This window comes from Stegostoma tigrinum, chromosome 17 (assembly GCF_030684315.1).
Source record: "Stegostoma tigrinum isolate sSteTig4 chromosome 17, sSteTig4.hap1, whole genome shotgun sequence".
Taxonomy (NCBI): Eukaryota; Metazoa; Chordata; class Chondrichthyes; order Orectolobiformes; family Stegostomatidae; genus Stegostoma; species Stegostoma tigrinum.
The window spans coordinates 21917604-21944489 of NC_081370.1; the positions used below are offsets into that span (position 1 = coordinate 21917604).

Consider the following 26886-nt stretch of genomic DNA (forward strand, 5'->3'; position numbering starts at 1 on the left):
TGAAAGGGAAATTGATATTTTCTCAGAAAGGAGACATTTGCAAAGCTATGGTGAAAGACTGCTGGGTGGTCCAATTAGATACTTCTTTCAAATACACAGCACAGGCCAGGCCACATGGGCTCACACTGTGGTATACACTTGTTTTGCGTGAAGTTCATTCATTTCGGTTGCAATTCAAACTTATTTTGAGCTGTTTTGCTCCTGAAAAGAAACCAGGTACTATTTAGAGAGTGAGAGATAATGGGGACTGCAGATGCTGGAGAATCCAAGATAATAAAATGTGAGGCTGGATGAACACAGCAGGCCAAGCAGCATCTCAGGAGCACAAAAGCTGATGTTTCAGGCCTAGACCCTTCATCAGGGAGGGGGACGGGGTGAGGATTCTGGAATAAATAGGGAGAGAGGGGGAGGCGGACCGAAGATGGAGAAAAGAAGATAGGTGGAGAGAGTATAGGTGGGGAGGTAGGGAGGGGATAGGTCAGTCCAGGGAAGACGGACAGGTCAAGGAGGTGGGATGAGGTTAGTAGGTAGATGGGGGTGCGGCTTGGGGTGGGAGGAAGGGATGGGTGAGAGGAAGAACAGGTTAGGGAGGCAGAGACAGGTTGGACTGGTTTTGGGATGCAGTAGGTGGAGGGGAAGAGCTGGGCTGGTTGTGTGGTGCAGTGGGGGGAGGGGACGAACTGGGCTGGTTTAGGGATGCAGTAGGGGAAGGGGAGATTTTGAAACTGGTGAAGTCCACATTGATACCATTAGGCTGCAGGGTTCCCAGGCGGAATATGAGTTGCTCATTTCCGCCTGGGAACCCTGCAGCCTAATGGTATCAATGTGGACTTCACCAGTTTCAAAATCTCCCCTTCCCCCAACGCATCCCTAAACCAGCCCAGTTCGTCCCCTCCCCCCACTGGTCCGCCTCCCCCTCTCTCCCTATTTATTCCAGAACCCTCACCCCGTCCCCCTCTCTGATGAAGGGTCTAGGCCCGAAACGTCAGCTTTTGTGCTCCTGAGATGCTGCTTGGCCTGCTCTGTTCATCCAGCCTCACATTTTACTATTTAGACAGTGCATAGTTTATCTTGCAGGAGACTGACATCTGTGGACCAGTGCCCTGCTTTTGTAGGACCAACACAGTTTCCCTTATTCTAATGGCAAAATCGTAGACCCACACTCCGCTGTTGGACTAAGGACTCAGCTTTTGCCAATAAAAACATGGGAAGCTGGAGGATTGACGTCAATCGCACATGATTCGACTACAGAAGCACTAAATGTAAAAGCTCCTGCAGAGATTTAAGTGTTTAAATGGGTCTGTGATTTTATTTTGTTCTTTAAATAATAAATCGGACTTCTAACAATTTGGTGAAGTCGCCCCTCTAGCTGCCTCTAAGTTGTGAGGAGAGACACCTCGGCTCTGTCAGATAAACTATTTCCAGCTTTCCTTCCTTTGGGAAAGTAACACACAATGTTTTCTCCTGTGAAAGCTGCACACGTGCGAAAGTGCCATAACCCTTCCCAGTAGTCCAACAACACCGGATAATATAGCTATCAGGGCAGGATGACAGTTATTGAAACCGAAAAATAATGATAATTCTTTTTTGCTGACATGTTGGATTATTCCTTGGCAAACAAGGGCTGGGGGTGTGGAGGATGCTGATTTACAATGTACAACGAGGTTTTCCACATCAATGACACCTTCCCAACCTGGATGCCATTTACAACTGATGGGTCTCCTGCAATTCCATTCCTTACCCTGACGCCTGCAGTCAGAATAGCAAGGGTTCATTAGAGATATAGGCTGCTCTGGATGGGGGAGGTGTGTTTGAGAGCCAAGCAGAGATTATAATACAGGGTCGCCAATCAACCAGACTAGTGTCTGTCTCTCGACACATTGACTTCAATAAGAATGTTAGCCTTATCAGCCTGCAGGATCACTGAGTCAGACATGGTATAATCTGGAGTCATGTTTCTTTCCTTCGCTGCATGCCTGCAGGTTTACCCTGTTTTTTTGTAGATTTTCTTTAAAAAAGGAGTATTTATTATTTTTAAATTACACCATTAGGACAAGTGAGACAGAGCAGGGAAATCTTTAAATTCCTTTGAAAAACAGTAATATTGATCCTTGCCCCATTACGTAAATACGGTTGAATCAACAGAAATTTCCCCTGACAATTTTCACCTTTTGTACTATTTCTCCTCTGGTTTCCTGGTTCAACGTATGCTGGTTCAGAAAATGCAGTGTAAAAATGTTCTGACAGCAATATTTCCTTTTGTTACATCATTTTTTTTATTCTTCAAGGGCATCACTGGCCAGGCAGCATTTATTGCCTATCCCCAATTGCCCAGAAGGCATTTAAGAGTCAACCACATTGCTGTGGGTCTGGAGTCACACATTGGCCAGACAAGGTAAGGATGGCAATTTCCTTCTCTGCAGGACATTAGTGAACTTTAAAGGACATACCGCGAAAACGGGGTTACCCAATGGAAATTTTCCTCTATTTAAATATTTACAATAAGGTAGGGTTGCTCCATAGAAGTGAATCGGAACCAATGCCACAATCTGCCCATCCACGTTTAGTGTGTATTTCAGACTCGATGTTGGAAACCCAATAGATGATACAATGAATGGTAATGACAAGAAACAGCGTCTGCAGAAAAACATGCCACAGACGTTGAATACGTAATGGAATTAAAGACCCAGGGCTAGATTATTAGGTACAAAAATAGAAGTTGCCAGAAAAGCTCAGTGGGTCTGGCAGCATCTGTGAAGAAAAAAATGGGAGTTAATATTTCGGGCCCAGTGACCCTTCCTCAGAACTGATGGTAGCTAGGAAAACATCGGTTGACATGCAGAAGACAGGTAGGGGGATGGATAGGAATTAAACGATTGGATAGAGCCCGAAGAGAGAGAAGAGCAGTCAGACAAAAAGTTGATAACAATCTGGCTAGGACGGTTAATAGTTGTTAATGGAGACTATTAGTGATTAACAACAGGTGATGTGTAATGGCAAACTATGTGATAACAAGGAAGGATCACTGGACCTGAAACGTTAACTCTTTTCTCTTTCACAAATGCTGCCAGACCTGCCAAGCTTTTCCTGCCACCCCCAGGCCTCCTACCTTCCCTCGGCCTCTTCATCTCAAACTGCCATCGAGACATTAACCGCCTCAACCTCTCCACCCCTCTCACCCACTCCAACCTCTCCCCCGCAGAACGGGCAGCCCTCCGCTCCAACCCCAACCTCACCATGAAACTCGCAGACAAGGGTGGCGCAGTGGTAGTATGGCGCACTGACCTCTACATTGCCGAGGCCAGACGCCAACTCTCCGACACCACCTCCTACCGCCCCCTCGATCATGACCCCACACCCGAGCACCAAACCATCATCTCCAACACCATTCATGATCTCATCACCTCAGGGGACCTCCCACCCACAGCCTCCAACCTCATTGTTCCCCAACCCCGCACGGCCCGTTTCTATCGCCTTCCCAAAATCCACAAACCTGCCTGCCCTGGTCGACCCATCGTCTCAGCCTGCTCCTGCCCCACCAAACTCACCTCCACCTATCCGGACTCCATTTTCTCCCCTTTGGTCCAGGAACTCGCCACCTACGTCCGTGACACCACCCACGCCCTCCACCTCCTCCAGGACTTCCAATTCCCTGGCCCCCAACACCTCATTTTCACCATGGACGTCCATTCCCTATACGCCTGCATTCCGCATGCAGATGGCCTCAAGGCCCTCCGCTTCTTCCTGTCCCACAGGCCCGACCAGTCCCCCTCCACCGCACCCTCATCCGCCTAGCCGAACTCGTCCTCACCCTCAACAACATCTCTTTCGATTCCTCCCACTTCCTACAGACTAAGGGGGTGGCCATGGGCACCCGCATGGGCCCAAGCTATGCCTGCCTCTTTGTAGGTTACGTGGAACAGTCCCTCTTCCGCACCTACACAGGCCCCAAACCCCACCTCTTACATTGATGACTGTATCGGCGCCGCCTCTTGCTCCCCAGAGGAGCTCGAACAGTTCATCCACTTCACCAACACCTTCCACCCCAACCTTCAGTTCACCTGGGCCATCTCCAGCATATCCCTCACATTCCTGGATCTCTCAGTCTCCATCTCAGGCAACCAGCTTGTAACTGATGTCCATTTCAAGCCCACCGACTCCCACAGCTACCTAGAATACACCTCCTCCCACCCACCCTCCTGCAAAAATTCCATCCCCTATTCCCAATTCCTCCGCCTCCGCCGCATCTGCTCCCACGATGAGGCATTCCACTCCCGCACATCCCAGATGTCCAAGTTCTTCAAGGACCGCAACTTTACCCCCACAGTGGTCAAGAACGCCCTTGACCGCGTCTCCTGCATTTCCCGCAACACATCCCTCACACCCCGCCCCCACCACAACCGCCCAAAGAGGATCCCCCTCGTTCTCACACGCCACCCCACCAACCTCCGGATACAACGCATCATCCTCCGACACTTCCGCCATTTACAATCCGACCCCACCACCCAAGACATTTTTCCATCCCCACCCCTGTCTGCTTTCCGGAGAGACCACTTTCTCCGTGACTCCCTTGTTCGTTCCACACTGCCCTCAAACCCCACCACACCCGGCACCTTCCCCTGCAACCGCAGGAAATGCTACACTTGCCCCCACACCTCCTCCCTCACCCCTATCCCAGGCCCCAAGATGACTTTCCATATTAAGCAGAGGTTTACCTGCACATCTGCCAATGTGGTATACTGCATCCACTGTACCCGGTGCGGCTTCCTCTACATTGGGGAAACCAAGCAGAGGCTTGGGGACCGCTTTGCAGAACACCTCCGCTCAGTCCGCAACAAACAACTGCACCTCCCAGTCGCAAACCATTTCCACTCCCCCTCCCATTCTCTAGATGACATGTCCATCATGGGCCTCCTGCAGTGCCACAATGATGCCACCCGAAGGTTGCAGGAACAGCAACTCATATTCCGCCTGGGAACCCTGCAGCCATATGGTATCAATGTGGACTTCACCAGTTTCAAAATCTCCCTTCTCCTACTGCATCCCTAAACCAGCCCAGTTCGTCCCCTCCCCCCACTGCACCACACAACCAGCCCAGCTCTTCCCCCCCACCCACTGCATCCCAAAACCAGTCCAACCTGTCTCTGCCTCCCTAACCTGTTCTTCCTCTCACCCATCCCTTCCTCCCACCCTAAGCTGCACCTCCATCTCCTACCTACTAACCTCATCCCACCTCCTTGACCTGTCCGTCTTCCCTGGACTGACCTATCCCCTCCCTACCTCCCCACCTATACTCTCCCCTCCACCTATCTGCTTTTCTCTCCATCTTCAGGCCGCCTCCCCCTCTCTCCCTATTTATTCCAGAACCCTCACCCCATCTCCCTCTCTGATGAAGGGCCTAGGCCCGAAACGTCAGCTTTTGTGCTCCTGAGATGCTGCTGGGCCTGCTGTGTTCATCCAGCCTCACATTTTATTGCCAAGCTTTTCCTGCAACTTTGTTTTTGTTCCTGATTTACAGCATCTGCAGTTCTTTTGGTTCTTATTATGTGATAACAAGGCCTGGTGTGTGGCGTAGGGGGCTGGGACATAGGAGAGTCTTGGCCCTAAAAGTATTGAACTCAATATTGAGTCCAGAAGGCTGCGGGGTAGTAAGCTGAAGGTAGGTATGAACAAGGGGAATCCTATCGCTGTTGGGGGAGGGAAGAGAAGGGATGAGAGCGGAAGTCTAGGAGATGGGTCAGACATCGTTGAGGGCCCTGTGGACCTCAGAGCTGGGGAATCCTCGATTGAGGAAGAAGGTGGACATTTCGGAGGCTCCCTTGTCCAGGTTGATGGAGGCAGAGGAGCTGAGAGAATGGGATAAAATCTTTACAGGAAGCAAGGCACGAGGATGTATAGCCCAATTAGCTGTGGGTGTTAGTGGGTTTATAGTGGAACTTTTAGGTGCCGTTGGAGGTAGACACAGAAAGTGACACCCCGCCATCAGCTTTACAGTTTGTCACTACCATGCTACTCTCGGATCATCTTGCCATTAGTTGAATGGGCAAGGTGGGGAGAAAGGGGCAGAATTACATGCAAAAAGGCAGAGGTGAGACAATTCCGGCTCTTTGAAAGCCTATTGTCTGATTGTTAGCAGCTAGCTGCAGTTTTCCAGTTGCTCTCAGTCTCCAAGGAGACTAGGCCAGCTGCCTTGAGGCAGTTTTCAGATGGGGGTGGGGGGAGGGGTTGGTCAAGGTAGTGTAGTTCTGGTCACTGCACCTTAGGAAGAATGTGAATGTACTGGAGGGGCTGTCTTTACCAGAATGCTGACTGGGATGGAATAGTTTAGCTATGAAGAGATGCTGGATAAACTCAAATTGTTTTCTTTGGAGCAGAGAAGTTTGAGGGGGGACCTGATTGACACGTATAAGATTGCATGGGGCATGGACAGAGTGATGAGAAAGCATTTTCTCATTTTCTTCAGGTCAGAAGGCTGGCCATGGGTACCAGCGTGGGTCCCAGTTATGTCTGTCTCTTCGTGGGGTATGTGGAGCATTCCTTGTTCCAGCCCTATTCCAGTCCCCACCCATAACTCTTTCTCCGATATATCGACGATCTTGTCCGTGCTGCTTCCCTCCCTCATCTGGAATTGGAAAAGTTCAGCGACTTCGCTTCCAATTTCCACCCTGCCCTCACTTTCACCTGGTCTATCTCTGACTCCTCCATTCCCTTTCTCAATATCTCTGTTTCCATTCCTGGGGAGAGACTGGCCACTAATATCCACTATAAACCCAATGACTCCCACAGCTACCTGGACTATACATCCTCACACCCTGCTTCCTGTAAAGACACTATACCATTCTCTCAGTTCCTCCGTCTCTGTCGTATATGTTCAGATGAGGCCAACTCCAACAGGAGAGCCTCCGAAATGTCCACCTTCGTCCTAAACTGAGAATTCCCCAGCTCCATCTCAACCAAGTCTGACCCATCTCCCACACTTCCACCCTCACTCCTTCTCTTCCCTCCGGCAACAGCGATAGGGTTCCCCTTATCTTTACCTACCATCCCACCGGCATCCACATCCAGAAGATCATCAGATGCCATTTCTGTCACCTCCAGCAAGATGCCATCACCGGGCACATATTCCCCTCCCCTCCCTTGTCTGCCTTTTGCAGGGACCCTTCCGTCCAGTACACAATAGTCCACACTTCCTTCACTCCCAACACACACTCACAAAGCCCCACAGCAACTTCCCCTGCAATCAGTGAAGGTTCAACACCCACCCATTTATCTCCTCCCGCCCCGCTATCCAACAACCTAAACATACCTTCCAGGTGAAGCAACACTTCACCCGCACTTTCCAGAATCTAGTCTGCTGTATTCACTGCTCACAATGTGATCTCCTCTACATTGGGGAAACTTTGTAGACTGGGTGACCGCTTTGCAGTACGTCTATGTTCTGCTCACAAAAAAGACCCTGAACAACCTGATGCCTGCCACTTTAACACACCACCCTGTTTCCTGGCCAACATCTGTCTCTGGCTTGCTGCAGCGTTCCAGTGAAGCTCAATGCAAACTGGAAGAACACCACCTCGTTTTCTGCTTGGTGACCCTACAGTCCTCAGGACTCCATTTCAAGTTCAATAATTTTAGGGCCTAACCTCTCCATGTCCTAGCCCACTACCCACACACCAGGCCTTATTAGTAGCCTGCCATTACACACTACTTATTGTTAGTCACTAACAGTTCCCATTTAAAACTATTCACCCTCCTAGCCAGATAGCTATCAACTCCTTTGTCTGTCTAGCTGCTCTTCTCTCTCTTCAGGCTCTATTCAATCGTTTACTCCCTACCCTGTCCCCCTCCCTACCTTCTGCATATAAACTGGCTTTCTCCCAGTTACCATCAGTTCTGAGGAAGGGTCACTGGACCTGAAACATTAACTCTGACTATTTTCTTCACAGATGCTGCCAGACCTGCTGAGCTTTTACAGCAACTTCTGTTTTTGTTGTTGTTGTTGACTAGAAAGCTGCTTTTCCCCTTTATAGGCCTGCTGTGTTCATCCAGCTCCACACTTTGTTATCTCAGCTTTTCCCCTTAGTTGAAGAATCAGTAAAAAGGGGCAAAATTTTAAGGTGAAAGGCAAGAGGTTTAGAGGGGACTTGAGAAAAAAATCTTCTTTACCCAGCGGGTGGTGGGAATCTGGAATCTGCTTCCTAAGGCAGGAAATCTAAAATTTAAAAAAAAACTTTGAAATGCCATAGCAAGCAAGACCATGGGTCAAGTGCTGCAAAATGTAGATTTAGAGTGTTTTGCTTTTGCCAGTGCAGGCCCAGTGGGTTGGAAAGGCCTCTTCTGTATTGTATGAGCTATGATTCAGTGAACTTCCCTGCAGACTTTGAGGTCCTCTCTGCCTCCAGTTATCTTATGGAAGGGTTAATGTTGGGCTCACTACCAAAACCATTTTCCTTTACTTTTAAAATGTTGTGGAGAGTGCACACATCAAAAGGGAAAGCACCTTCTTTCTCAATTGCCCAAATAGGTGAACTGTCGCTTTTTCAGGACTGGAGAACCTCAAGTAGCTCCACTGGTTTATCCACCCATCTTAATTCTGTAGTTTTATAGGTTCTGTTGCCTATAGTAAGTATAAGGGTGGCTGTAGAGATAATAGACCTCCTTAAAGATCAACATGGCCATCTATGTGTGGAGCCAAAGGAGATGGGGGAGATTTTCAATTAATATTGGCTGCTCTGATTTCCTCCCACAGTCCAAAAGATGTGCAGGCTACGTGGATTGGCCATGCTAAATTGCCCGTAGTGTACAGGGGTGTGTGGGTTATTGGGGGATGGGTCTGGGTGGGATGCTGCAATGGGCGCTGTGAACTTGTTGGGCTGAAGGGCCTGTTTCCATACTGTAGGGAATCTAATCTAATTTCTCCTCAATGTTTACTGAGGAGAGAGTCATAGATGCTAAGGAGATAAGGAAAACAAGTGGGGATGTTTTGGACCACATTCTCCATACCAGAGAGGAGGTGTTTGCGGCCTTAAAGGACATTAAAGTGGATTAAATCCCCTGGGTCTGATCAAGTCCATACGCAGAGATAATGGGAACTGCAGATGCTGGAGATTCCAAGATAATAAAATGTGAGGCTGGATGAACACAGCAGGCCAAGCAGCATCTCAGGAGCACAAAAGCTGACGTTTCGGGCCTAGACCCTTCATACGCAGATGTTATGCAAGGCTAGGGAAGAAATTGCAGTGGTTTTTGCTTCATCTTTAGTCACTGGTGAAGTTCCGTAAGACTGAAGAGTAATTAATGTTGCTCCATTGTTTAGGAAAGGTAGCAAAGACAAGCTAGGGAGCTACAGGCCAGTAAGCCTGACATCAACGGTAGGCAATTTATCTAAGAGGATACTGAGAGATAGAATCAACCAACATTTGGATAGTTAGGTTCTGATTAGGGATAGTCAGTATGAATTTGTGCATGTGAAGTCATGTCTGACAAATCTTTTAGCATTTTTCGAAGAGGTAACCAAGAGGATGGATGAGGATAGAGCAGTGGATGTTGACTATATGGTCTTTAGTAAGGCCTTTGACAAGGTCCTGCATGGTAGTCAAGTCATGAAAGTTAGGTCACATGGGGTCCAGGGAAAGCCAGCTAATTGATTTCAAAATTGGCTCGTGGTAGGAAGCAAAGGGTGATGGTTGAAGGTTGTTTTTCAGACTGGACACCTGTGACTAGTGGTGTGCCACAGGGGTCGGTGCTGGGACCTTTGTTATTTGTTATTTACATAAATGATCTAGATGTGAATGTACAAGGCATGATTAGAAGTTTGTGGATGATACAAAATTAGTAAGTATCAATAGCAAAGAAGGTTATCAAAAATTACAGAGGGGTGTTGATCAGATGGGGAAGTGGGCACGAGGATTGGCAAAAGCAGTTCAATACAGACAAGTGTGAGATGTTGCACTTTGGAAATTCAAATTAAGGTAGGACTTATACAGTAAATGGTAAGGTCTTGAAGGGTGTTGTGGAACAGAGGGATCTAGGAGTACAAGTACATAGTTTGTTGAAAACGGCATCACAGGTGGAGAGTGTGGTGAAGGAGGCATTTAGTATGGCGGTCTTCATTGGTTAATGCATTGAGTATAGGAGTGGCATGTTATCTTGCAGTTTTATGAGTTGTTGGTGAGGCTGCACTTGGAGTATTGTGTACAGTTTTGGTCATCCTGTTGTAGGAAGGAATAGATAAACTGGAACGTGTGCAGTGAAGATTTACAAGGATGGTGCCAGGCATAGTAGGCCTGAGTTATAGGGAGAGGCTGGCCAGGATAGGACTTTATTCTTCGGAATGTAGGAGAATGAGGGCTGACCTTATTGAGGGGCATAGATAGGATGATAGGGGCATGTAGTCTTTTTCCCAGGGATAGGAAATTGAAAACTAGAGGGCATAGGTTTAAGGTGAGAGGGGAAAGATTTAAGAAGGACCTGTGAAGCAACTTCTTCACACAGAGTGGTGCGTATATGGAATGGGCTGCCAGAGAAAGTAGTTGACGCAAATACGATAGCAACATTTAAAAAACATTTGGATAGTTACGAGGATAGGAAGGGTTTAGAGATGTGGACCAAATGCAGGCAATTGGAACTAGCTGAGTGGGTACCATGGTCAGCATGGAACAGTTTGGGCTGAAGAGCCTGTTTCCATGCTGAATTACTGTATGACTCTAATTGAATAGATAATTGGCCAACATTAGTACCAAGTGAATTTTACCCTCATAATGAAAGTTCTAATTCCTATTTGAACTGAATCTTAAAAAAAAGCTCCGCTCCTGAAGCTTAAAGAAAAAGCTCCACTCCAGTGAGCTCTGCATTTTCAATGCTAGCTAGTTGTGCATTTAATAACCTGATTCTGGGCAAGATTCCCCTGTTTGTTTCAATTCCAGACTGGATACCCCAAATTACTAAGCTCCCAGGTGAGTAGAGATAAACTAGCTTCCCCTGTATATTCACCCACTCCTTTTGTTGATTGACACAAACTAATTTTAAAAAGTGTTCTCCCTTCTGGGTATGTCTGCTAGACCCAAATATACTTGGGTTTTAAAAGATGCCAAATTTAACTAGGCTTCCTTGAATTAATTCAAAAGAGTGAGTTTATTAATGATTACATGTGGAACAAAATACCAATACCACACACATACACATAGATTGGAAAGATGATAGAAGTCCAGAAAGATAAAAGTTTGATTTACCAATCAGTCGGAGAGAAGATTGTGGAAAATATTGTGGTCACTGCAGTGGTGATTACATGTAGCATTGACATTCTTGGTTGTTTCACATTCCTTGGTTTTGCAGATTGTTTGAGATTCTGTAGTACTGATCCCTTTCGACCATACTTAAATTCCAGTATTCAGAGAGAAAAAAAAATTGTTTTGTTATCTGGTCCCCCCTTTGCTAACCAGTTGACATCTAGCACTCGGAGTAAAATAATGACTTTGCAACACAGGAGTGACTAGGGAATAGTTCTTTGACTGTGAACTTCACAACAAACTAACACTTGAAACCAGGCTGGCACATACAGGAGCACTCAGTCCCACAAGCACAATCCAGTCAAGTTGGAACTAGTTTTTATTGCCTGTCCTTAAGTATTCCTCAGAGAGAGAAAAAAACATGTCTGCAGTCTGAAATGTAATCTGCATGGGATGGCATGCTGTTGATAAGGGATCATTAGCCCCTCATTATCCTCATAGCCATGAGAAATCCCAGTTCAGTCTGTTTGAATTTTGATCACCCCTTCACAAAACTGTTTTCTTCCGCTCTTTCAGCATTCCAAATGGCTTATTCCCTGCACAACACGCTTCCTCACACCAATAGTTCCTCCATTCACATAGCATCATTCATATAAAGCAGAAGAGATGTAACACTGAGATAACAAAGTGTAGAGCTGGATGAACACAGCAAGCTAAGCAGCATACTGTTCTTTTATAGCCCCCTCTACTCACTGTTGAAGGTCCCAATTACTCCATCCACATGAAGCAGCAATTTACATGCATTCCTCTCCATACAGCAAAGATGATGAATCTTTCCAGAATTTTGGTTTTTATTTCGGATTTCCAGCGTTCCACATATTTTGCGTTTGTCTCGGGGTACGCGTATATAGTTATCAGCTCTGAACTTTTTAAAATCTGCCTTATCATCTGTACTAGTTCTGCCTGTGTTGTCAAACCCATTTTTCAATTGACTCCCCTAGCAGATGTCATTCCAGATATCCTCTGAAATGTTGCTATCCTCACCACTTTGATTACAAGCTGAAACCAAAGGCGAGGGCAAAAAAAGGATGTTTGTGCAAGCTGGGGCAAGGGAAGGACAGGATTACAATAGTTTTAGACCAGTTTATAAGCATACAAGTAAATGATACCAGTTACTCCATGAGCCAGATGAAACAACAATAATAATATAACAGCTGCATTTTAGAGAGACTACTGGAGACTTGCCTTAAAATTCTCATGGAATGTGACTTCCTTGAGGACAATTTGGTGGCAATTGACTCCTTCTTTTAAGAATTAAGGAACCTTGAGAGAGAGTGAAGGCACCGAGTGCAGGATACCACCAAGGAAGAAAAAAGGAGGAGAGAGAATGAGACAAAATTAAATTATGCAAAATTTGGGTCTTTTTTAATGCTTGTAGACTATGGGAGGAAGGAGGACTGTTAAGGATAATGAGGCCCCCAGGCATAAGCTTCTACAGATAAATGTTATTTTTGGAGGTAGCTTGATGAATCTGACAGTGGTAGCACAGAATTTCATCAACAGATCACATGTGACAGTATAGGAACCTATGATTGAAATACTTCATATTCAGTGATGAAGGGTAGCAATGTAGGATCAATATTTGGCAAAATACTGAAGCATGTGCACAAAAACAATGAAATGCTAATAAAACGTCATCCTGCCATGTAATATTCACATTACAAAAAAGATGAAGGGTACCACATTTAGCCCTTCAGGTTATATCTTGCCATTGAATAAGATCATGGCCGAGCAGATTATAACCTCAAATCTCCATTGTCACCTACCCTTGATAACCATTCATCTTCTTGCTCAACAAGAATCTATCCACCTATGCTTTAAAAAATATTCAAAGGCTCTGTTCCCACCAACTATTCTTAGGAAGACTTCCAAAGACTCAAGAACCTTAGAAATCTTTTGCCTCATTTCAGTTTTAAATGGGCAATGCCGAACTTTTAGAGACCCCTGGTTGTTGATTCTCTGATAACAGGAAACATCTACCTTGTCAAGATCCCCCAGTATCTGTGTGTCTCAATCAAATTGTCTCTTACTCATCTAACTTCCAAAAGATGCAGACTAGCTTGTTCAGTTTATCTTCATGAGATAATATGCTGATCCCGAATATTAATCTGGTAAACTTTGTTTCTCTCCATAGATTTTAATTGACTTGCTGAGTATTTCCTTCATTTTTTGCTTTTACTTCAGATTTTCAGCACTTATAGTGTTTTGCTTTCACTTTAGTAATTTAGTTTAACTTTTGTATTTGATTCATTTTTGTGTTGTGGATCTTAACACATAGGGAAGTTAGGGAAGCCTTTGCTACTGTCATGCCCAGTGAAGGCATATTTTATTCATACTTCAAAATTTATTCATACTTCTTAGTGCATAATTTTATGGAAATATCTTTTGCTTTACACATTGGACACTAACAGGGTGGCTAAGACAGCTGTCAAGGGTATAGTGATTGTTACAATTTCTGTACAAACTCGGAAGATTTTTAAGCCTCTGGAGAGTTCCTAGTTGAATAGCTTTGGGGGGAGTCTATTCCTTGAATGAGCATACTCAGACAGAACCCATCTCTAGACTGTACAACTCTTATTCTTCAACAATCCAAACTCAATATCAATGGACTTCCAAACTACATATCTCCAATTTGAAATTCCATAAAGAAAGCCATAAAAGCCCTTATCTTAAGCAGTAAGGTGTGAACAGGACACCCTTTCAACACTAACCACTCCAGTCCCCTCCATCACCACATCATTCTCCATAGTATAACAGCATCTACTGCTTTAAACAATGTGGGTGAGACTGGAGTACTGTGACGATTTCTGACCCCTTACCTAAGGAAAGATATAATTTCATTGGAGGCAGTTCAGAGAAGATTCACTTGGTTGATCCCTGTTATGGAAGAATTGTCTTATGAGCAAAAGTTAGACTGTTGGGACTCTACTCCTTGCAGCTTAGAAGAATGAGAGGTGATCTCATTGAAACATAAGGAGCTTGACAGGGTAAATGCAGAGAGGATATTTCTCCTCATGGGAGAATCTAGAACTAGAGGGTATATATATAGGGGCACCAATTTACGACTGAAAAGAGGAGGAAATTTTTTCTAAGCGTTGAGTGTCTTTGGAACTCTGCCACAGAGGGCCGTGGGGAAGTGTTGTTGTGTACATTTAAGGCTAAGATAAATTCTTGATCACTAGGGGAAATCAAAGGGTGTGGAGAAAATACAGGAAAATGAACATGAAGGATATTGGATCAGCCATGATCCTGTTGAATGGCCAAGCAGGCTTGAGAAGCTGAACAGTCTAGTTCTGTTGCTATTTCTTATAATCTTATCATTTTATGAATATTTGACCATGTGAATGAGACGAGCAGCTGATAATTATTGTGCTTTATTATCCAAGAACCAGAAAGAAGTTAATCCATCTTCAAAAGACGAAGACAGATAGAAAAGAACATCCATTCCATATACCATGGTGCAGTATAAATGTTATGACCTTTTGCTGGGTGAGATAAAGTTGTTACAGTTCAGGCAGGATACACCTAATTCTCAGGCTTCCAGGTGAGGAGGGAGGAACTGTCTCCCCTACTTTATTTCTTTATTGGTAGCACCAATCTCAATATATTTCTCTTAGAGTAAATACAATACAGCACAGGAACAGGCACATTGGCCCACCAAGCCTGTGCCAATTCCTAGTCCTTATTTAGCCTTACGTAGTACTTATTATCTATCCCTTTGTTCACCTAATGTTCATGTGTCCATCAAGATGTGCCTTAAACATTGCTAACAGGCCTGTTTCCACCACCTCCACTGGCAAAACATTCCAAGCAGTCACCACTCTCCTGTGTGCAAACTTTTCTCTGCACTTATCCCTTAAACTTTCCCGGTCTCACTTTGAACCTGAGCATTCTTATAGTTGACCTTTCCATCCTGGGAAGATGTTTCTGACTCTCCACCCTATCTATGCCTCTCAATTTTGTAGACCTCTTGAATTTATGTTTTAAAAAGAACCAATTTAACTAGGCTTTCTTAAAAAATGAACATGTTCAGTAATTGCTATACATTGGCGAGAAATAATAATGCAACACAGAGACAGATTAAGAATAAAAGTGAGCCTAAAAAAATTACATTTTAAAAACACTCAACAGTCTTTGAAAATGTTGAACATTGATCAATTTGTTGAGTTTCTTGACTTTACATATGAGCCAAATTTAATTTGTTCTGTTTCCCTTTGAACTACCTTACAAACTGGTTTCCAGCATTACGAGCAGGATAGCCATTTATCTGCAATGCTGAGGTGACTAATGGATTGTTAATCGATTGTGACTTCCATAGCACACTAGCACTTAAACCCAGGCTAGCACTGCAGCTCACTAGTATGCACAGATTAGGGTTGTAGCTGCTTTTAACTCATTTTCCTGTATATTCTTGAAGTAAAAGGATGCAAACATTTCTCATCCAGAATGCTGTCTTTTCTTTGATGATTGAAGTGTATTTCATGCTTTGAAGTTTTTTGACACCAGCAGATATGATATCCCAGTGTCGCTCTCTAAACAGTCCATTGAATTTAGATCCACAGTTCCCTTTTGGCATTTCTCTTTGCTTTTAAAAAAATGTTGTCATTGAAAGTTTAACATTAAGGTTTTGGAATAGATATGTAGCTCAGGTTGTGGGTGTTGAGGTTGGTTGGCTCGCTGAGCTGATCTGTTGTTTTTGCAGACTTTTTGTTACCATGCTGGGTAACATCATCAGTGCAGCCTCCGATGAAGTGTCGGTGTGTTTTCCTGCCTGTTTTTAAACTCTGGGGGCCATTGAGCTGGATTGCCTCACTTCAGTTTTCCTTCGCAGCGGAGTGTACATGGGGTCAAGTCCATCAATAAGCACATAGAACTTGGTTGCGGAACGACAAACCAACTCGGCAGGCCAACCATCCTCAAAGTTTAATATTTCCATAGATGGTCGAAGATTATGATCCAAGGTTATGATCCATGGTCATGTTCAAGGCAATAAAACCTTTGTCTTTATAAACTTTGAGACTGCTACAACTTAAAAGCCTCCCAGCCTGATTGCTACTCCAAGTCCAACTGTAAAGAAACTTGACTTCCTGTTGGAAAAAAGTCTACAAATGACTAAAATCATAACTTGCTGAACATCACCATTTCTTTGAAGCAATCTAATAATGATTTTTATATATATAACTTCAATTATTTGAAATCTTCCAAGCATCCATTTGGTTAATTGCTTTTCATCTGTGGTGATGTGTTTGTCTTGACATAGGAAAGCAATTAAATATGAACTATGCTTTTGATTACTTGTAGAAGTGCAGTATTCTCTTGAATTGTGACTATGTGTGAGCATGAAGGACATGGTGCTTAAACTTCCGACGTGGATGTACAAATAAATAATCCTCACGAATCCACAAAAGCTTGTAGCTGTTCTTTAAATTTACCGTACACATGCAGGGGTTGAAAACACAATCATATTCCTTTCACAAAAAAAAAATCCCATGCAATGATATCGTACAATAACAGAAGTGGTACAAGGTTTTCAGTTCTCTCCTGACCCTACCTATCAAGCCATCACCTGAGAAGTATACAAGAATCAGAAGTTGCAAGTCATCTTCCATTGTCCTGAGTTCTGAGGAAGAGTCACCAGACCCGAAACGTTAACTCTGTTTTTTCCTCCACAGATGCTGCCAGATCTGCTGAGCTTCGCCAGCAACTATGTTTTTGTTCCATCATTCTACGTCTCTTTCTGGGAAAGTAGGAGATTCCTACATGATCCTAAACTGATAAGGCCTGGGCTGCAGAGAATGGTGGAACATAACTGTCAGAGTCCATGCAGGAAGATTACCCTTCAAAAAGATTTCTTTTTAATTCTTTTCTGTTTAAGGTGTGGTTTTGCTGAGGTCAATTTCATGAGCCTTGGATGTTTTGTTATTCTGTAAGCCCAAACATCAGAGCTGTTAGGTTAGTTCATCAAGATGATTGCCAGAGCTGAGTCTGATCAAGTCTTCATTTCACTAGTTCAAGTTATGTTCCAGCAGGGGTACCAAGGTAACATTCAGGATTAACCTTTCCCTTTTTGATTAAACAGGTTCTAAAATAAATTTAGTATGTCAATTGTCTCCTCAGGTGAGATTAACGAACTCAGCACATACCTAAATCAGGATTTTTAGGCCCCATTAGAACTAGGAGTTGAGCAGTTGCTAAAAATAGCACTGCCAATTAAGATCGCAGGACCCTGACTCCGACCCTCTCCGAAGTAATTTTCCCAGTGGGTTGGAGTGATAGCGTGCCTGCTCATTGATAAACATTGAATTACCAAATGAAGTAATTTTCATTTGGCTTTTATTTATCTGGGCAGACTGGGGTTTTCCTGGTGATTTTCCCCTTCGCTGATTTTCTTTGAAATTGACCAAGGGCTTTGAAACCGAATGAAAGGACAATATGTATATCAGTTATATATTACTTACTCGTATACACTAAGACATGTCAAACTTTTTCAAGCCAATGAATTACTGTTGAAGTGACTGTCATTACATTGGAAAACACAGGCGGCAATATTTTCTACAAAAACATAACCAAATGATCTCTTTTGCCACACTTTCTCTGGGAGAAACAATGATTGAGTTATAGAAACTCCAGTGTGGTGATAACAATGCAGAAAAATACTCAGCTGGCCACAGGTGAGTCAGTTACTTGCAGCCAGAGCCTCCCTGAATGTGAAGCGATGATATAGGGAGACAGCCAGTCTCAGCAGAGGTCTGAGTTCAAGACTAAAACAGGAACAACCTACTCAACAAGATAACACAGTCTGGAGCTGGAGGAACACAGCAGGCCAGGCAGCATCAGAGGTTCAGGAAAGTTGACAATCAGGTCAGGACTGTTCTTCAGAAAGGAGGGTGCCAACCTGAAATGTCAGCTTTCCTGCTCCTCTGATGCTGCCTGGTCTGCTCCATAATGTTTGTCTCTGACTCCAGCATCTGCAGTTCTTGCTATCTCTGCCCAACAGGAAAGCCGAGAAAATACAGTGTGGAGCTGGAGGAACACAGCAGGCCGGGCAGCATCAGAGGAGCAGGAAAGCTGATGTTTCAGAACAGGATCCTACTTCAGAAATGGGGGAGGGGAAAGGGAGCAATGAAATAATGAGAGAAAGGAGGGTTGGGGCTGGGGAAGATAAGTGGGATGGTGATAGGTGAATGTAGGTAGGCAGTGGTGGGGATTGGTTAGTGAGGTGGAAGGATCAGATAGGTGGGAGAGAAGATGGATAGGGTTAAAGAGGCGGGGATGAGAGAAGGTGTTGGGAGATTTTGATGCTGCTTGGCTTGCTGTGTTTCTCCAGCTCCACACATCTCTAACACCAGCATTGGTAGTTCTTACTATCTCAGAATATTTGTGTCATTTTCTTGTTGGCAAACCATAACTAATGTGGTATCGCATTGATCAGTGCTGGACATCAGCTACTAACAATGAAGTCATGTTTGGTGAAAGGGGCCATTTTCTTTTGGAAATTTGGAAGTTTACAAAAATAGTTATGCAAGTAAATTGTCAGGAAGACTTAAGGACTCTGCAAAGGGATGGGTAATGTGAATCTGCATATCACTGATGAAATATAGTATACAAAAATTGGATGTCTGTTTCTTTCAGCTGTCTTTAATGTTGTTATTTTATTTTCTGCAGGTGAGTAAAATGAGTGGCTTTCAAAAACAGTTTTACTTAGCTCATTTTTTTAAATATGCTTGATGCATTTTTTCACATTTATTTAAAAGTTTTTAAAACTGTTAAATGTTTTCAAAAAATCATTAAATTTATACCAATGTTTTTGCAAGTGTATAAAAGCTTTTAAAACTTAGTAGAAAAGCAGTAAAATTTGTGAATGATGCATGTTGGTCTGACTCATCTTGTGTAATTCAATATGGAGCTCTAATACGTTCATTTCCAAGTATTGCTGATTTCCCCCTCCAGGCACTCAGCTGCCTTTCAGCTGAAGCCTGGTCTTAAAGGGAGTGTCTCCAGCTCATTAGATCAGCAGAATATACTTTGTTGCAGGGCCTTACTGTCAGTAGGTCATGCTGTAGCCCATGATCTGGGCAGCTATAAATGTTCCAGCAGGATCAATGGTGAATTCTGCTACTTTGCCCCAACCATAAAATAAAGGTCTTTAGTTCTGACATGTGGTGCTTTCAAATAGACTGGTTTTGCACATAATTCAGAAACAAAACTTTCATGCTTAAATCACCAGAATCGAGAGGTTTTGTATTCAAACTCGGAACCAGAGCATGAGCAAATTTTGGCCACTGCTGTACTGAAGGTGTTGGATTTTTCAGGCATTCTGTCTTTTTCACAAAGACGCAGGAGAAAGATTGCACCGAAGTGGGTGGTGTAAGCTTCTGGCGGGGAATTAGGCAGACATTGTAAAGATTTTTTCATAGATTATGCAGATGGCTATCCCAGAAACTCAGCACATTCAAAATAGTCTTAAGTTAGGTGATTTGAGTTTTTGATTTACTTTGAACAATTCCCATGACGTATGTTGCTCTTTTGCAGGTGCTTGGGACTTTAAGTTTTACCTTATCGTCTTCCTCGAGGGAATTTTCTGTCGAAATGCAGAATGAGTGCAGTTGCGAGCTAAGCAAATTTGAAATCAAAATCCTAATCATGCTACGCTATACTCTTAACTGACCTGAACTTGTAAACTACCAGAAAACTCTCAACAGAAGGGGATTGCATTTTTTTTAATCCAAACACCTTACCCAAAGTAGAACCACAGAAAGATTACAACACAAAGAGGCTATTCATCCTTGTGTGTCTGTGCCAGCTGAATAAACTAGCTGCCCATTCTAATCACACTCACCAAAATTTGACCTATAGCCTTGTAGGTTAGAGTGGTCAGGTGCTGTTTCAGGTTCCTTGTAAATGAGCTGAGGGCTTCTGCCTTAAGCCCAGAGTGCTCAGCGAATTCCAGGCATGCTCCACACCCCAGGTAAAAAAAGCTTTTCCCCATGTCCCCTCTAATCATTTCACCTTAATTCTGTACCCTGGAAATCTGAGACCCCTCCACTAGGGGAAATGGGTCTTCCCTGTCCATTCTATACAAAACCCTCATTATTTTGTATATCTTGATTAAGTCACCCCTCAGCTTCATCTGTTTTAATAAAATCAACCCTAGCATATCCAATTTTGCCTCATGCCTGCAATTTTCAAGCCCTAGCAACATACTTGTAAATCTTTTTTTGTACTCTCGCTCTTGAGAGCAATTATATCCTTCCTGCACTGTGGTGACCAGAACTATACAGACATCTCCAGCTGTGCTCTAACCAGTGTCTTATATAGTCCTAGCATTACATCACTACTTTTGCATTCAATGACTTGTGCCATTAAAGGAAAGCGTCCCATATACCTTCTTTTAACACCTCATCTACCTGTCATGCCACTTTCAGAGGCCTGTACACATGTACTTCAAGGTATTTCGCTTCCATTATCTTGCTCAATACATCCCTACTTATTATATATTCCCTTAGAGACATGGAAATAAAAGGAGCTGGAATAGGCTATTCAGCCCTTCGACACTGCTCCATCATTTATTATTATTTGGATTGTTTTTTCTGTTACTTTGATTGCCTTCCCCAAATACATACCTTAACAATTGTCAGGGTTGGTTTCCATTTGTTGTTTCTCAGCCCACTAAACCGAACTACTGATGTCACCCTGCATTGATTCATTTATTGTCACTTGTCATAAAATACAGTGAAATGTGTTGTATGGTGTTGTCATTCTCCGACACCATCCTAAAACACAGAAAAATAAACCTGAACATAGAATAACGAGGCAGAAAAATGAAGAAATAGAAAGTGCCCAGCTTCACAGGTCTTTTTGTCAAGTGTTCCACCAAGAACGATGGGCCTGGTGGCGCTGGGCATGAGACCTCTTTGCTGCTGGAAAGAAAGTTGCCACTTTTCGGCTTTCTCTCACCTCCATCAATGCCTTCACCACAATGAGTCCTCACTAGACTTCACCAGTGTAGCTGCCATCAATGCTGCTGGGTACCACACGGGCTCAAGCTTGACTCTGCTATTGTCTTGAGACCACTCAATGCTCATTTCGTCAATGCAGCTGCTACTGATGCTGCAGGGTCTCATACTGAGTCCAAACCCGCCTCCACCACTACGTCTATGAATCTGCACTGGAAGTAAATGCCACCGGGAACAGAAACTCACCCCCACAGCAACAGACAAGATTTGGCACAAGGATTGGCTCAATGATGCAAAAACAGCCGGGAACTCAAACTTGCCTCTGACACTGCCAGCACGAGTCTGCACTGTTGGACTCGCTCAAGTGTGCACTGCTGGGCCCATTGATATCACTGGGGAAGTGACGGCTTAGTGGGATTGTCAGTAGACCACTAATCCACAAACTCAGCTAATGTTCAAATTCTGCCACAGCAGATGGTGCAATTTGAATTCCACAAAAAAAGAGTTTGGAATTAAGAGTCTACTGTTGACCATGAAGCCATTGCTGATTGTTAGAAAAATCTATTTGACTCACTAATGTCCTTCTTTGAAGGAAATCTAAAAATGTTGACAGTCGTCATCTTCATAGATCACAGAATCCCCCAGTATTTGGCCCAACAAGTTCACGCTGACCCTCAGAGTATCTCACCCAGGTCCAACCCCAAACATTAGGGGCAATTTAGCATGGCCAATCCACCTAGCCTGTAGATCTTCGGACTGTGGGAGGAAACCGGAGCACCTGGAGGAAACCCACACAGACACGGGGAGAATGTGCAAACTGCACACACACAGTCGCCTGAGGGTGGAATTGAACCCAGGTCCCCGGCACTGTGAGGCAGCAGTGCTAACCACTGAGCCACCTTGCCACCCAAAATTATCAGCTGTGCTCGAGCCAGGTAGGACCGACTACCCAGGCAAGTTTTGTTTGAAAAAAGCAAAGCACTGTGAATTCTGGAAATCTGAAATTTAAAAAGAAAGAGTAAGCGCTGGAGAAACTCAGCAGGTCTGACAGTGTCTGTGGAAAGAGAGACAGAATTAACATCAAGTCCAGTACGAGGAACGGAAGAAGTTCTTTCAGCTTTTGCCTCCAATTTCGTACTCTGAATTTGCCCCCAGGGCCCAAAGCCTGCCAATCGAATGGAAGTGTTCCCCAACAGTGCTAGCAAATCTTCCTACAGGGTTATTTATCTGGTCCTGTTCAGGTGTAGACTGTCTGATTTGTACTGATCCCATCTTCTCCAGAACCATGTTCACTAGCAGTTGCGACCAGGAGTAGTCCTGAGACAACTGCTTCTGAGATTCTGCTTTTCAATTTCTTACTCAGAACCCTGAAATCTGCCTTCAAGAACCTGCCCTCATTCCAACCCAAGTCATTGAAACCAATGTGGACCATGACATCTGACTCTTCACCGTATCCCAAAGGAATGTCCTGTAATTGCTCTGTAACATCCAGTGAGGCATCATTCTGAAGCCTCATTAATGGCTGCAGAAATGTCTGCCTGATCCACTGACAATGAATCATTATTACTATTGCACTCCCAATTTTCTTCCTGCCCTTCTGTATGGCTAAGCTGGAATGGCTCAATGTCACTGACTTGGCTCTGGATACATTCTCCTAAGGAACAACAATACACTCACCAGTATCCAAAAATTGAAAACCTCCTCTGTAGCACAAGACTACTGTGGTGGAGAGGTCGTTCCCAATTCTCAGTTCAGAACACCAGAAGATGTAGAGAATTCCTCAAGAAGTTAAACTTATATTTGCAAACAAAAGCTGTGACAATCAGAAAATGGTTTCCCGATGGCCCCCAATTTTTGGGGCTCACTACTTTTTATACTTTTCTAGTTGCCGCACTTATCGGGTCTCATTAGCATAACCAATCACATTAGTTTGTATTGTCTTTCTAAGCTAATCATCTTCTGTCACAATGGTCTTCTACTTTACACTTAACATACCACATTGTACCACAATTGTTTTTAACATATTGCTCATGTATCACGTGATTTGACTAACCAGTCATATTATGCTACCGTTATTTTCAGCCTGTGCTCATCTGTTGCTCATCTGTCACATGATTCTATGTATTGCTCCATTAATTTAATTACACAACTGTTGTATTAATTTCCATACTACTCTCTTCACTGGAAATGATGTAGCTCAAAAACTCTAACTAGATTTGAATGCTTCTTTTAATAGTTAAAAATCTGAGCCAAAAATCCTCAGGGTGATTTGAACTTTCAGTGGGAAGGAATAATCCTTTTACTGTTGGGGAATACTTAGATTAGGATGGGGTTGGGAACTGAGGGAAAATTCAGAGCATGGAATGGGAGGCAAAAACTGAAATAACTTCATTTCCAATGAAGAGTATTGCCGGTCTTTAAATTTTAACTGTGTTTCTGTTTCCACAGATGCTGTCAGATCTGCTGAGTTTCTCCACTTTTTCTTTCTCTTAATTTCAGATTTCCAGCATTCACAATATCTGAAAAATCTCTACATAAACTGAGATTGTCTCTTTAACAGAGAAAAGAATGCTTGGAATTTTAAGTTTGTTATAGTACAAAATCACTCCTGGCTTTTCACCAAAGTTAGACACACGAGCACAATGAAGCCTATTTATAAGAAGATTTCTTAAAAGTACATTCATGCCAAAGCCCAGTCCCACTCCCATAACACCGTCACCATTCACTGTTTTGTCCATTTACCTGGTTAGAAGAGTAATTAAGAACATGAAACACTTTTCACAGAATGAAATCATTAAGGTCTCTAATATACATTGGCCAATGAATTCTAAAATCATCAAATGCAAAGTATTGTTCGATAAATTCCCGTGTATCAGCAACACTTCCCAAGGGGAAAACATGACAGGAAATGTCAATGTTTGCTTCTTTCTCACAAGCCCTTTAACAGGTGGTGTGGGAAGACATAAACAAACTGAAAGTGATTTTGTGACATTCAAGTGTGTTCATATTGTTTTCCATGATCTCAAGATTTTCCAGGGCACTTTATGGCTAGTGAGATTTCTTTCAAATGCTGTCACTTGCAAGATAGGAAACTAAATAATTCAAGCTTTACCTGTACACAAATACATATGCAGGAACAGGTAAAGCTTGAGTTATTTATCAATTATGTGATATAGATACACATGCATATAATCTGAATGATGGATAGAGGAGAAGATAGATGGAGAGGAGACAGACAAGTTACAGGGTGGGCATGGAGCCAGTAGAGGTGAGTGTAGGTGGAGAGGTAGGGAGGGGATAGGTCAGTCTGAGGAGAACAAACAGGTCAAGGGTGCGGGATGAGGTTGGTAGGCAGGAAATGGAGGTTGGCTTGAGGTTGGAGGAGGGGATAGCTGAGAGGAAGAACAGGTCAGGGAGGCGGGGACGAGCTGGTTTTGGGATGCAGTGGGGGAAGGGGAGATTTTTGAAGCTTGTAAAAGAGAATCCCCCTCATCCTCACATACCAATCTCCGGATCCAACGTATGATCCTCCCACACTTCCGCCATCTGCAATCTGACCCCACCACCAAAGACATGTTTCCATTCCCAACCTTGTCTGCTTTCCGGAGGGACCACTCTCTCCGTGGCTCCCTTATCTGCTCCACACTCCCCTCCAGCCCCACCACACACCAATATGGCACTTTCCCCTGCAACTGCAGGAAGTGCTACACAAGCTCCCATGCCTCCTCCCTCACCCCCATCCGAGGATCCAAGAAGACTTTCCACATCAAGCAGATGTTCACCTGCACATCCGCCAATGTGGTATGCTGCATCCACTGTACCCGTTGTGGCCTCCTCTACATTGGGAAAACCAAGCGGAGGCTTGGGGACCACTTTGCAGAACACCTCCGCTCGGTTCGCAACAAATAACTGCACCTTACCAGTCGCAAACCATTTCAACTCCCCCTCCCATTCCTTAGACAACATGACCATCCTGGGTCTTCTGCAGTGCCACAACGATGCCACCCGAAGGTTGCAGGAACAGCAACTCATATTCCGCTTGGGAACCCTGCAGCCCAATGGTATCAATGCGGTTTTCACAAGCTTCAAAATCTCCCCTCCTCCCCACTGCATCCCAAAACCAACCCAGCTCGTCCCCACCTCCCTAACCTGTTCTTCCTCTCACCTATGCCCCCCTCTCACCTCAAGCTGCACCTCCATTTCCGACCTATTAACCTCATCCCGCCCCCTTGACCTGTCCATCCTCCCCAGACTGACCTATCCCCTCTCTACCTCCCCACCTACACTCAAATGTACTGGCTCCATCCCCACCTCTTTAACTTGTCTGTCTCCTCTCCACCTATCTTCTCCTCTAACCACCTTCAATCCATCTCCCCCTCTCTCCCTATTTATTTCAGAACCCTCTCCCCATCCCCCTTTTCTGATGAAGGGTCTCGGCCCAAAACATCAGCTTTTGTGCTCCTAAGATGCTGCTTGGCCTGCTGTGTTCATCCATCTCCGAACTTTGTTATCTCGGATTCTCCAGCTTCTGCAGTTCCCATTATCTCTCATATAATCTGAATGCCTTGATTAGATTTCAGCTTATCTATTACTGTTCTGTATCTATTATTCTATGTATGAAACTCCATTACCTCTGTTTTAAGGTTGAACCTAACTCACTCATAGAGATACACAGTACAGACAGAGGCCTTTCGGTCCAACTAGTCCATGCCACCCGCTTTCTTAAACTGAACTAGTCCCATTTTCTGTGCTTCGCCCAAAACCCTCTAAACGTTTTCTATCCATGTACCCGTCGAAATGTCTTTTAAAATGTCGTAATTGTACCCGCCTTTACCACTTCTTCTGGCTCGTTTCATACACACATCATCGTCAGTCTGAAAAAGTTGCCCCTCAGGTCCTTTTAAAGTCTTTCCCCTCACATGTTAAACTTATGCCTTCTAGTACTGGACTCCCCTAACTGTAGGGAACAGACTTCAGCTATTTATCTTACCTGTGCCCTGCAATTTTTATAAACCTCTATGAGGTCACCCCTCACCCTCCTGTGCTCCAGGGGAAAGTTGTCCCAGCCTCTTCAACCTCTCCTTATTACTCAAACCTTCCAGTCCCTGTATCCATCATTCCATTTATTAAACAGGAAAGCATTTGTTCAAATTCAGCCTGTAAATCATTCAAGTTTTCATTATTCTCCATATAAGCTGTACGAGTGTTTGACTGGATTCCATGCTGTTACTTACATTGATGTATCTTTATGTACGCACACACTCTTGGAAAATGGCAGAGATCTGATTGTAGAATGAGATTCCTGGCAGCTTTATGATGTGGTAGTGAGGGAAATGGTGGCAAAGGTAAAGGCAGGAGCTGATGAGCATATCGAGCATATCGTATGGTACCCATTTGACTCATTCTAATGAAATATCCTTCCACTGACCACACAAACCGTAATGGGGTCAGTGCTGGAGTGCACTGTGATCAGGTAAACTATGATCCCAGTGTAATCACTGGATTCAGACTCAAAGGATTTCTGACCCACAAGTATTGAGTGCTCATGCACACATTTTAAAATAGCTCAAACTTCCCAGAAACCAACCTTGAAGCATGTACCGCATTGTAACTGAGCACTTCTAAATGTTTTCTCCCATCCAACA

The 26886-nt window shown here is 44.0% G+C and overlaps 1 protein-coding gene across 2 annotated transcripts in view; it reads right to left on the reverse strand.

Moving 5' to 3' along the window:
* The window catches only part of lsp1a (lymphocyte specific protein 1 a), a 314767-nt gene that overhangs the window by 174960 nt on the left and 112921 nt on the right, over nt 1-26886 (reverse strand). The window lies entirely within an intron of this gene.